General features: G+C 48.9%; 1 protein-coding gene across 1 annotated transcript in view; it reads left to right on the forward strand.

The window, feature by feature from the left end:
• Nucleotides 1-2,103: 2,103 nt before the first annotated feature.
• Nucleotides 2,104-12,510, forward strand: part of LOC112217229 (plexin-B2-like) — a 186,203-nt gene continuing 175,796 nt past the window's right edge. The window contains exon 1 of the mRNA XM_042317554.1: nt 2,104-2,530. The gene's annotated coding sequence lies outside the window, so the exon portion shown is untranslated. The remainder of the gene's footprint in view (nt 2,531-12,510) is intronic.

Below are 12,510 nucleotides of genomic sequence, written 5' to 3' on the forward strand. Positions count from 1 at the left end.
CTGGACCCAGTCTAGCATGGCCAGGTTTAATCTGTTCCTCTGGACCCAGTCTAGCATGGCCAGGTTTAATCTGTTCCTCTGGACCCAGTCTAGCATGGCCAGGTTTAATCTGTTCCTCTGACCCAGTCTAGCATGGCCAGGCTTAATCTGTTCCTCTGGACCCAGTCTAGCATGGCCAGGCTTAATCTGTTCCTCTGGACCCAGTCTAGCATGGCCCATCTGTTCCTCTGAGCATGGCCAGGTTTAATCTGTTCCTCTGGACCCAGTCTAGCATGGCCAGGCTTAATCTGTTCCTCTGACCCAGTCTAGCATGGCCAGGACCCAGTTAATCTGTTCCTCTGGACCCAGTCTAGCATGGCCAGGCTTAATCTGTTCCTCTGGACCCAGTCTAGCATGGCCAGGCTTAATCTGTTCCTCTGACCCAGTCTAGCATGGCCAGGTTTAATCTGTTCCTCTGGACCCAGTCTAGCATGGCCAGGTTTAATCTGTTCCTCTGGACCCAGTCTAGCATGGCCAGGTTTAAGTTCCTCTGGACCCAGTCTAGCATGGCCAGGTTTAATCTGTTCCTCTGACCCAGTCTAGCATGGCCAGGCTTAATCTGTTCCTCTGACCCAGTCTAGCATGGCCAGGTTTAATCTGTTCCTCTGGACCCAGTCTAGCATGGCCAGGCTTAATCTGTTCCTCTGGACCCAGTCTAGCATGGCCAGGTTTAATCTGTTCCTCTGGACCCAGTCTAGCATGGCCAGGTTTAATCTGTTCCTCTGACCCAGTCTAGCATGGCCAGGTTTAATCTGTTCCTCTGACCCAGTCTAGCATGGCCAGGTTTAATCTGTTCCTCTGACCCAGTCTAGCACAGCCAGGTTTAATCTGTTCCTCTGACCCAGTCTAGCATGGCCAGGTTTAATCTGTTCCTCTGGACCCAGTCTAGCATGGCCAGGTTTAATCTGTTCCTCTGGACCCAGTCTAGCATGGCCAGGTTTAATCTGTTCCTCTGACCCAGTCTAGCATGGCCAGGCTTAATCTGTTCCTCTGACCCAGTCTAGCATGGCCAGGTTTAATCTGTTCCTCTGGACCCAGTCTAGCATGGCCAGGTTTAATCTGTTCCTCTGGACCCAGTCTAGCATGGCCAGGCTTAATCTGTTCCTCTGGACCCAGTCTAGCATGGCCAGGCTTAATCTGTTCCTCTGGACCCAGTCTAGCACAGCCAGGTTTAATCTGTTCCTCTCCAAACACTGGCTGACTTCAATGACTTCTTTGATATTTTCACAGCAACTGTGTGACCCAGTTGAGAACTGAGTACAAATGAATGAGTAGAAAAACACACAAACAAAGATCTATTACATCTTGACAGATGTTACGGGTGTGTTGAAGCATTGTGTATTAGCCTGCTTCAGTTATAATTGATAAAGCAATAATGACATTAGGCCTGTTGTAAACATTCCTTCGAGGTATGTTATTTACCTAATACCACCACACTGCCCCTAACCAAACATAGGAAACAATGGAACTATTGTCTCCACGAGCCGTGCATTATAGGAGACTGCAAGGTCAAGTAGGATTTGACCCCACCGTGGCCTCTGAAAACCATTTTCAGAAAGGGGGACAGTCGGTCCTACAACCAGGTTGGATGTTCATATAGCATAACATCGATTTACAACTAGAACAGATTACAATGTAGCCTAGCGTTAGACTACAATGTTCCAGTTTATTCTGGAATTGTTCAGCATTGTACAGACTTCATTCCGAACTTTGAACAAAGCTGCTCGCGGAGCTTCCAGAGGTTACTCGTCTCCGGTGAAAAGAAGAAGGTGGAGGGTTAAATTGGTTTTCTCAGACTTTCACGGCAGTTTGCAGAGTCTCTCCCGGTCGTGTGAGTAAACTGATCCGTACAGGCTCGGTCTAATGCATTGTGGGGAGGAGAGAGAGAAGATACTCCATCCCTCTTTTTATTGGGCGCTGCCACTGAAAAGAAGAGGGTGGAGTGCTCAGTTGTTTTCTCTGGCTTCAACGATAGTTTGCCGAGTCTCTCCCCGTCTTGTGTGTAAACTGATCCGTACAGGCTCGGTGTATTTTCGTGGGAGAGAGAGAGAGAGAGAGAGAGAGAGGGGAGGAGTGGGAGAAGATACTCCATCCCTCTTTTTCTTGGCCGCTTTACCGCGGGCGTTACAGTTCAACGTGCAGTTTCTTGCCAATTCATCAGGGCGGACTTAATCCAACAGTGTGTTCGTCTTTGAATATGAAACACATTTGAATTCAGTCTGTATTTACGTTTTTTGGGCGTGAAGAAAAATCTCTTGTCGTGGAGAAAGTGTCAAACTTCCATACCGTGTCATATTTCCCGGGATTTAGAGCGTCGTTGCTCGCTCGCTCCCTTCGGCTTCTCACAATGTTTTCTCTCCCGGGGAAGATCTGAACTTTTTACGGACGGTGACAACGTAGACAATAGGACTTCGTTTGGGTTTTGGTTGTACAAAGAGAGGAGACGAACCGATTAGGACTGCGAGTTCGTGTTCAACTACAAATTCCTGAGGTAAGCGACCGGTCATGGCCGTGTATTTTAACTTCTCTGCGGCTGAGTTTGGTAAAGAATGATGTGAAGGAATCGACAGATTGTTGGTCTGGCTCTATGACAGAGGGATAACAACGGGATCCTAATGCTTGGTAGAAATGTCTTGTGCCCTTACAACTGGGGAGTGAGTTAAGAAAAGGGCATAGAAGGCTATAGTGTGGTGTTAATTTTGTAATAAGTCTAGTGTGTGAGTTCCGGTCCTAATCAATGGAACAAATCTCAGTTCCTCGTTAACCAGTCACGCGGCTACAATGTTGCGTGGCAATGATACAGTGAGTGGGCTACTGTTGCACGGTTTGTAGGTGAAAGTAGCTTAGTAACGTTAGATGCGTTTGCTATGTGTATTGCAGTGGGATGTTATCATGAAAACGACTGCATGGTTTTCAAACATTGACCTCGGTGTTTGGGAGCTCTTCAAAACAGGCCAACAATTTGCATTTCACTCGTTGGGAGTTGTGCTCAACAGATTTGTGAAACGACAAGGCTTTTACTCCGTAGCCTACCTAATGGGGATCCTAATAAAATACCGACCTACAGCATCTCATCCTACAAGCAGACTTCAGGAGAAACTATTCTCCAGGCAACGTGTATGTATTCAGCCATGTTGGCTGTAGGCTAATGTGTTACCTGGTCTCTGTGCCTGGTTTGGGCTGATCTGGATTTCCCAATGTTCTAGGCATCACTTCCACCATTGCGTCTGTCAACTGAACACATGCATTTAGGTATAATAAAGGCTGCAATGGGAGCCTGCATGCCATTGTCAATGGACATACATTGGCTGCTTGTATAGCCATTCCAACAAGTAGGTGACTTGTAAGAGCATTGTCCTGTCTCATTCCCATATCCCATTTAATGCTGAATGCAGTTAAGCTTTGGGCTTTGAACCCCATGTAGAGAAAGCAGAGTCAGTCACCACATGCTGTAGTGGTTCAGACCCAGAACAGGAAGAGCCCCTGCCCCCTCAAGGTCAAAAGGAGAGGGACAAAAACAGAGGGAGCATTTTCCCCTCCTCTCTCTGGGACTCTTTCTCTCTCTCTCTCTCCATTTGTGTCTGAGACTGACCATGAGTAATGGGCCTGTTTGTTTGTCTTTCATGCAGAACATGGACACAGTATACACTGACGCTATTGATTCATGTTTCCTGCTCAAACCCAAGTGTGTGTGTGCGCACTGTCACGTTGTCCGTACCCCTCTGTCCCTAGAACGGAACAGCCCCCCCTTCTGTAGTCACTGGACCTGCCTTGTTTAGAGTCAACATTGTATGTGATCTTTCTCTCCCTCTCTCCTCCATCCCTCTCCTCTCTCCTCCATCCCTTCTCCTCTCTCCTCCATCCCCTGTAAAGAGTCATCTCTGTCATAAAAGAGTGTAAGTTTGTTTCACAACCCTTCATAGGGATTAACGTTAAATAAACATTTCCATTATTGAAGAGCTAGATTTTGGTGTGTGTGTGTGGAGAATCTTGGATGGTCTCCCCAACACAACCATCTGCTTACTGGACACCCACACAGAGCCAGGTGCTGTTCCTTCCACCACATCCATGCATCATTGTCTGAGTCTCACACATACTGAAAGTGGACAACGTGTCGTGTGTTGATTTTCTGTGGGCTCAAATCACTGCAACACCGTTCCCTATTCAAAAACTCCCTTTCAATGGTGAACATGGCCGTCGCTCCTAATGTTCAGGCAGACTAATAGCTCTCCACAAGGGTTAATTTGGGGTCATGTCTCTCATCTGAAGAGGACCGCTTGGTAGACAATTCAGAATAATGTATTGTGGAACAAAGATCCGTGTCTGTCTGCTTAAGAACATGTGGGGGAGAAGAGAAAACACAATTAATGAAAACAACCCCAGCTTTTGATTTCTATAGAGAACCGACGAGGGCAACAGAACCGACGAGGGCAACAGAACCGACGAGGGCAACAGAACCGACGAGGGCAACAGAACCCGAGGGCAACAGAACCGACGAGGGCAACAGAACCGACGAGGGCAACAGAACCCGAGGGCAACGAGGGCAACAGAACCGACGAGGGCAACAGAACCGACGAGGGCAACAGAACCGACGAGGGCACAACTATGGGGCAAACAGACGGGTTGGATTAGATTGTTGACCACATGTTAACTATATTTCAGCTCCAGTGTTTATTGAAAACAAAAACATTTGGTAAATGAACACTTGTTGTCTGTCATATACATTGTTAAAGTTGTTGGTTAGCTAGGTTGACATGAAATCAGCACCACAAAACCACAAAACAATACATGGTATCAAGAACAAGATGAAATAAGTCACTTAGGATTCCCCACATGGCATCTTCTAGTCATTCTGGCTATCTGGTCATCCAGAATCCCAACGACACGCTGACCTCTGCCCCATGGAAGCGTGACCTCTGCCCCATGGAAGCGTGACCTCTGCCCCATGGAAGCGTGACCTCTGCCCCATGGAAGCGTGACCTCTGACGTTGTCAGATGACCCGTCTATTGATCGTTTTGTATTTAATTTATTGCTTTTCTCTCCCATCGTTCACTTTTCATTATAGTCACTTGCCACAATTTAATAATATATTCATCATATTACAAGACATTCACTTTCTATTCATAGTAGATTTACATACAAGACCCTGGTACTTACCTACGGAGCAGCAAGATGACCTGACCCTCCCTACCTTCAGGCTATGTTCAAACCCTACATCCCAACCAGAGTACTCTGGTCTCTTGGCTCTCCTACCCCTACGGGAGGGCAGCTCCAGCTCAGTCCAGTCCAACCTCTTCTCTGTCCTGGCACCCCAATGTTGGAACCAGCTTCCCCTGAAGCTAGGACAGCAGAGTCCCTGTCCGTCTTCTGAAAACATCTGAAACCCTACCGCTTCAAATAGTATTTTAAGAAATCCCACAGCACCCCTTTCATTAATTTACACTTGACTTTTTCCCTGCTTACAAACTCTGACTCTACTGAGCTACATTATTGAGGGAAAATGTACTTTCTCTAACTGTGATATGTGGTTGTCTCACCTCGCTATTTTAAGATGAATTAACTAAGTTGATCTGGGTAATGGCAACTGCTAAATGACTCAAATGTGAAGTGGGACACCTGGTGAAGTGGGACACCTGGTGAAGTGGGACACCTGGTGAAGTGGGACACCCGGTGAAGTGGGACACCCGGTGAAGTGGGACACCCGGTGAAGTGGGACACCCGGTGAAGTGGGACACCCGGTGAAGTGGGACACCCGGTGAAGTGGGACACCCGGTGAAGTGGGACACCCGGTGAAGTGGGACACCCGGTGAAGTGGGACACCCGGTGAAGTGGGACACCCGGTGAAGTGGGACACCCGGTGAAGTGGGACACCCGGTGAAGTGGGACACCCGGTGAAGTGGGACACCCGGTGAAGTGGGACAGTTAAGGACGGGTGGTTCTTACAGGGAGGTTCAGGTGAACAGTAGTGGTCTGAAAGGTAAAGGTTTACAGAGGGATTGTTTAGTGCCGCTTGTACGTCCTGTGTGTGTAATGAAGCATTAGCTTTTAGTCCATTAGTGACTGGCAGTGTGTGTCACCTGTACTTGGGCTTCAGTAGCTAGAGTCCAAAGGTTGTTTCCTGTGGAAACACGGGGCCGTGTCTGCATGCATGTGTTTGTACTTGGGCTTCAGTAGCTAGAGTCCAAAGGTTGTTTACTGTGGAAACACGGGGCTGTGTCTGCATGTGTGTTTGTACTTGGGCTTCAGTAGCTAGAGTCCAAAGGTTGTTTACTGTGGAAACACGGGGCTGTGTCTGCATGCATGTGTTTGTACTTGACTCATCAGACCACTGAACATGTTCATTCCAGTCTGTTTGCTCACCAAGTCAACCTGGGAAGGTCCGTAGTTACCCCACCTGACGGTTTCACTTTCCATTTCCTATAAAGTCCTGTACTTACTGTCAGTCCTCCTGGGTAACACCAGATGCATCATGGTTTATTACTGTCAGTCCTCCTGGGTGACAGCAGATTCTTTATTACTGTCAGTCCTCCTGGGTGACAGCAGATTCTTTATTACTGTCAGTCCTCCTGGGTGACAGCAGATGCATCATGTTATTGTTACTAATTTTTCATTCTTCTTATTTTAAACTCTGCATTGTTGGGAAGGGCTCATCAGCAGTCATTTCACAGAAAAGTCTACACCAGTTGTATACGGCACAGGTGCTGAATACGATTGGATTTACAGTCTGGTGAATCATTTAGTTCTTCAGTTCTCCACCTGTAGGCTTTGGAATATCCCTACCTGAACATTTCAGTTTCCATTGTCTGTCCTACATTTACTGTCAGTCCTGGACATTCCTAAATTCCAGGACACAGTCTGAGCTCTGCCATGGATGACTAAATTGATGGTGACTCATTGACTTGTTTCAGTGTGTGGAGGGTTACTGTAAATGTTACCCTTGTCCTTACATGTTCATATGTTTTGGGCTCCTGAGTGGTCTAGGGCACTGCACCTCAGTGCTAGAGGCATCCCTACATCCCTACAGACCCTGGTTTGATTCCAGGCTGTATCACAACCGGCCGTGTTTGAGAGTCCCGTAGGGTTAATTAGGCTGTCACTGTAAATAAGAATTTGTTCTTAACTGACTTGCATAGTTAAATAAAGGTTAAATAAATATTTGTTTTTCTCTTGGTTCACCTTTTATATGGGGCAGTTATGTTGCCATGCTACTGTCACTGCACTGCTACTCACTGTTTGCTGTTAGATGTTGGTGGACTTGGCCCATGGTCACTACTGTCGTGTTTGGTGTGTCTGTATGTATTCTTTCCCTTGGTGACCAAGCTGTGGTATGTTGTGACAGTCTTAATGTTACGCTATGGCTTGGTGGCAGATTTGAGAAGTGACTCAGTATATTGGTGCCCTGTCTGTCTGTGTAGTGACCTCACATAAATGATGTTACTGGACACATGCGCTGGGACCTCCCCTGAGGTGGTGGCATCATGCAGAGGGGTGGTGGTGTGACCTCACTGGCCTGGGGTTTGTTTAGGTGTGTGTGTCAGCAGGTGTCCCGGTGTGTGTCAACATTGTGTCTGAGGTGAGATCACACCCCCTCACACCTGTAGGGGGACAGCTGCTGCAGCACACTGGGGGTTCTCTCTCCTGCTGGTGTTCCTCCCCCACTCACCCACACGCATACATAGTGTGTTGTAGGCCTCTCCAGACAGAGGACATAATGTGTCTCAACATTCTGTGCCATTGTTGGTGGTCAACAAGGTTTTCTAGCTGTTCCTGCACACAGTTTTTTTCTCGAAGCAAGCTGAAGTTCGGTAGCCGAAGTCTACGCCCATCGTCTGTGATTGGTCAATAGTAGGGATTCTTCAATGAAGTTTTGTTATTCAATGATAGATGGCTCGTTTTTATGCACATTTTTTTTCACTTGAGAAATACCTCACCAAACATCTGTTAGATGTACAATTGAGTGACTAAGATCTACTTGGCAAAAACATCAAAATTAATGACAGATTTCTTGAGTTGTCTTCGATTCATTCGGACTATTTTAGAGGAAGTGCGTACTTGCAAAGGTATTTTTAAGGGAGTAAGCAAGACAGACGTTCACTACGCCGAGTTCTACTAGGAGCAAACTGAACCTAGTATGCAGACACCTTTTAGAGACGGGATGTCGCAGGCCTCTCCAGACAGAGGACTTCTTAGAGACGGGTGTTCTCTGGTCCCTGTCTGTTCTGTCTTCTATATCCATATGGAGAGTACAGTTCTCTGGTCCCTGTCTGTTCTGTCTTCTATATCCATATGGAGAGTAGAGTTCTCTGGTCCCTGTCTGTTCTGTCTTCTATATCCATATGGAGAGTACAGTTCTCTGGTCCCTGTCTGTTCTGTCTTCTATATCCATATGGAGAGTAGAGAGTCCCTGTCTGTTCTGTCTTCTATATCCATATGGAGAGTACAGTTCTCTGGTCCCTGTCTGCTCTGTCTTCTATATCCATATGGAGAGTACAGTTCTCTGGTCCCTGTCTGTTCTGTCTTCTATATCCATATGGAGAGTAGAGTTCTCTGGTCCCTGTCTGCTCTGTCTTCTATATCCATATGGAGAGTACAGTTCTCTGGTCCCTGTCTGTTCTGTCTTCTATATCCATATGGAGAGTAGAGTTCTCTGGTCCCTGTCTGTTCTGTCTTCTATATCCATATGGAGAGTAGTTCTCTGGTCCCTGTCTGTTCTGTCTTCTATATCCATATGGAGAGGACAGTTCTCTGGTCCCTGTCTGTTCTGTCTTCTATATCCATATGGAGAGGACAGTTCTCTGGTCCCTGTCTGTCTTCTATATCCATATGGAGAGTAGTTCTTGTCTGTCTGTTCTGTCTTCTATATCCATATGGAGAGTACAGTTCTCTGGTCCCTGTCTGTTCTGTCTTCTATATCCATATGGAGAGTAGAGTTCTCTGGTCCCTGTCTGTTCTGTCTTCTATATCCATATGGAGAGTACAGTTCTCTGGTCCCTGTCTGTTCTGTCTTCTATATCCATATGGAGAGTACAGTTCTCTGGTCCCTGTCTGTTCTGTCTTCTATATCCATATGGAGAGTACAGTTCTCTGGTCCCTGTCTGTTCTGTCTTCTATATCCATATGGAGAGTACAGTTCTCTGGTCCCTGTCTGTTCTGTCTTCTATATCCATATGGAGAGTAGAGTTCTCTGGTCCCTGTCTGTTCTGTCTTCTATATCCATATGGAGAGTAGAGCTCTCTGGTCCCTGTCTTCTGTATCAATATGCACACAGTTGTGTTGACTAGCTAACGTCCACAGCAAGTTTTGCAAGGTTCCCTTCCCTGCTTGTTTGTGTTTCTGAATGTTTGGAGCAGAAAACATGGCGTATTAAATCTCCATGTGGTCCTGAAGAGTGAGAGGCAGGGCAGAGCAGAGGTTGGGCCGTTTTCTATTTAAGACTCTGTTAATGTTAGTCAAGTGCTTCCCATCTGACATCTTCAAGGCTCTGCTGCATGTTCTGCTCTGGTTCCCAGCCCTGGTAGAAGGGAGCAGCAGAGAGACGGCTGGTTGGCCCTGGTAGAAGGGAGCAGCAGAGAGACGGCTGGTTGGCCCTGGTAGAAGGGAGCAGCAGAGAGACGGCTGGTTGGCCCTGGTAGAAGGGAGCAGCAGAGAGACGGCTGGTTGGCCCTGGTAGAAGGGAGCAGCAGAGAGACGGCTGGTTGGCCCTGGCAGAAGGGAGCAGCAGAGAGACGGCTGGTTGGCCCTGGTAGAAGGGAGCAGCAGAGAGACGGCTGGTTGGCCCTGGTAGAAGGGAGCAGCAGAGAGACGGCTGGTTGGCCCTGGTAGAAGGAGCAGCAGAGAGACGGCTGGTTGGCCCTGGTAGAAGGGAGCAGCAGAGAGACGGCTGGTTGGCCCTGGTAGAAGGGAGCAGCAGAGAGACGGCTGGTTGGCCCTGGTAGAAGGGAGCAGCAGAGAGACGGCTTGGTGCCCTGGGGATGAACAGGAAGATAAGAGCAGGGTGGAACAACATTGTCTTTCATCCCTCAGAGTGAAGGAAGAGCGGAATAGTTTGTTTATACTCTGAGCTAGATCAAGTCTCTGGTTGGGGAGAAATCAAAAGACAAAATCAAAGCTTTGCTTTGTGTTTAAATATGCAGTGGAGCAGGTACACACACACTGACAGATGGCTGATATATGAGAGCCGCCAGAGTGTGTGTGTGTGTGTGTGTGTTACTACACCGCTCACCACAGTGTCCAGGTTTTAGAGGGAGTGACTGTCAAAAGCAGCTTAGCCTACCTGCTGGGGACCTTTTGTGTGTTGTCTGTGTTGGTGATATTGACCAAGAGCTCACCACTGTTTTAATCCTCCTGCATTCTGTTGGTGCTGGAATTTCATCTTTCTCTCTCACCCTGAACACCACGTAATGCGCTCGTTAATCCTCAAACATTCCTCACGCTGGGTTTTAGTTTTAATTATGAGCACTAAAGTAGTGGTAACGCTGAGGTCCCTGCTGCTGGGAGCAGCAATAGCCTTTAGCTGTTAGAGCACAGGGTAACACGCGGTTAGAAAGGGTACAGGGAGCGGTTAGAAAGGGCACAGTAACACGCTGGTTAGCCCTGGCACAGGGTAACACGCGGTTAGAAAGGGCACAGGGTGCACGGGGTTAGAACAGGGCACAGGTAAGACGCGGTTGGAAAGGGCACAGGGTAACATCCCGCAGAGTTAGAAAGGGCAGGTTAATACGCTGGTTAGAAAGGGCACAGGGTAACACGCGGTTAGAAAAGGGCACAGGGTAACAGCTTTGCTTTGGTTAGAAAGGGCACAGGGTAACACGCGGTTGGTTAGAAAGGGCACAGGGTAACATGGCGGTTAGAAAGGGCACAGGGTAACACGTGGTTAGAAAGGGCACAGGGTCACCACAGTGCAGGTTAGAAAGGGCACAGGGTAACACGCGGTTAGAAAGGGACACAGGGTAACACGCTGGTTAGAAAGGGCAGGCTCACCACTGTTTTAAAGGGCATTCTGTTGGTGCTGGAACATCGCGGTTAGAAAGGGCACAGGGTGCGCCGTTAATCCTCAAACATTCCTCACGCTGGGTTTTAGTTTTAAAGAGCACAGGGTAACACGCTGGTTAGAAAGGGCACAGGGTAACACGCGGTTAGAAAGGGCACAGGGAACACGCGGTTAGAAAGGGCACAGGGTAACACTGGTTAGAAAGGGCACAGGGTAACACGCGGTTAGAAAGGGCACAGGGTACACGCGGTTAGAAAGGGCACAGGGTAACACGCGGTTAGAAAGGGCACAGGGTAACACGCGGTTAGAAAGGGCACAGGGTAACACGCGGTTAGAAAGGGCACAGGGTAACACGCGGTTAGAAAGGGCACAGGGTAACACGCGGTTAGAAAGGGCACAGGGTAACACGCGGTTAGAAAGGGCACAGGGTAACACGCGGTTAGAAAGGGCACAGGGTGACACGCGGTTAGAAAGGGCACAGGGTGACACGCGGTTAGAAAGGGCACAGGGTGACACGCGGTTAGAAAGGGCACAGGGTAACACGCGGTTAGAAAGGGCACAGGGTGACACGCGGTTAGAAAGGGCACAGGGTGACACGCGGTTAGAAAAGGGCACAGGGTGACACGCGGTTAGAAAGGGCACAGGGTGACACGCGGTTAGAAAGGGCACAGGGTGACACGCGGTTAGAAAGGGCACAGGGTAACACGCGGTTAGAAAGGGCACAGGGTGACACGCGGTTAGAAAGGGCACAGGGTGACACGCGGTTAGAAAGGGCACAGGGTGACACGCGGTTAGAAAGGGCACAGGGTAACACGCGGTTAGAAAGGGCACAGGGTGACACGCGGTTAGAAAGGGCACAGGGTGACACGCGGTTAGAAAGGGCACAGGGTGACACGCGGTTAGAAAGGGCACAGGGTGACACGCGGTTAGAAAGGGCACAGGGTGACACGCGGTTAGAAAGGGCACAGGGTGACACGCGGTTAGAAAGGGCACAGGGTGACACGCGGTTAGAAAGGGCACAGGGTAACACGCGGTTAGAAAGGGCACAGGGTGACACGCGGTTAGAAAGGGCACAGGGTGACACGCGGTTAGAAAGGGCACAGGGTAACACGCGGTTAGAAAGGGCACAGGGTGACACGCGGTTAGAGAGGGCACAGGGTGACACGCGGTTAGAAGGGCACAGGGTAACACGCGGTTAGAAAGGGCACAGGGTGACACGCGGTTAGAGAGGGCACAGGGTGACACGCGGTTAGAGAGGGCACAGGGTGACACGCGGTTAGAAGGGCACAGGGTGACACGCGGTTAGAAAGGGCACAGGGTGACACGCGGTTAGAAAGGGCACAGGGTGACACGCGGTTAGAAAGGGCACAGGGTGACACGCGGTTAGAAGGGCACAGGGTGACACGCGGTTAGAAAGGGCACAGGGTGACACGCGGTTAGAAAGGGCACAGGGTAAGCGGGGACATTCATTATGAAGTAG

Source organism: Oncorhynchus tshawytscha, unplaced genomic scaffold (genome assembly GCF_018296145.1).
Source record: "Oncorhynchus tshawytscha isolate Ot180627B unplaced genomic scaffold, Otsh_v2.0 Un_contig_2591_pilon_pilon, whole genome shotgun sequence".
Taxonomy (NCBI): Eukaryota; Metazoa; Chordata; class Actinopteri; order Salmoniformes; family Salmonidae; genus Oncorhynchus; species Oncorhynchus tshawytscha.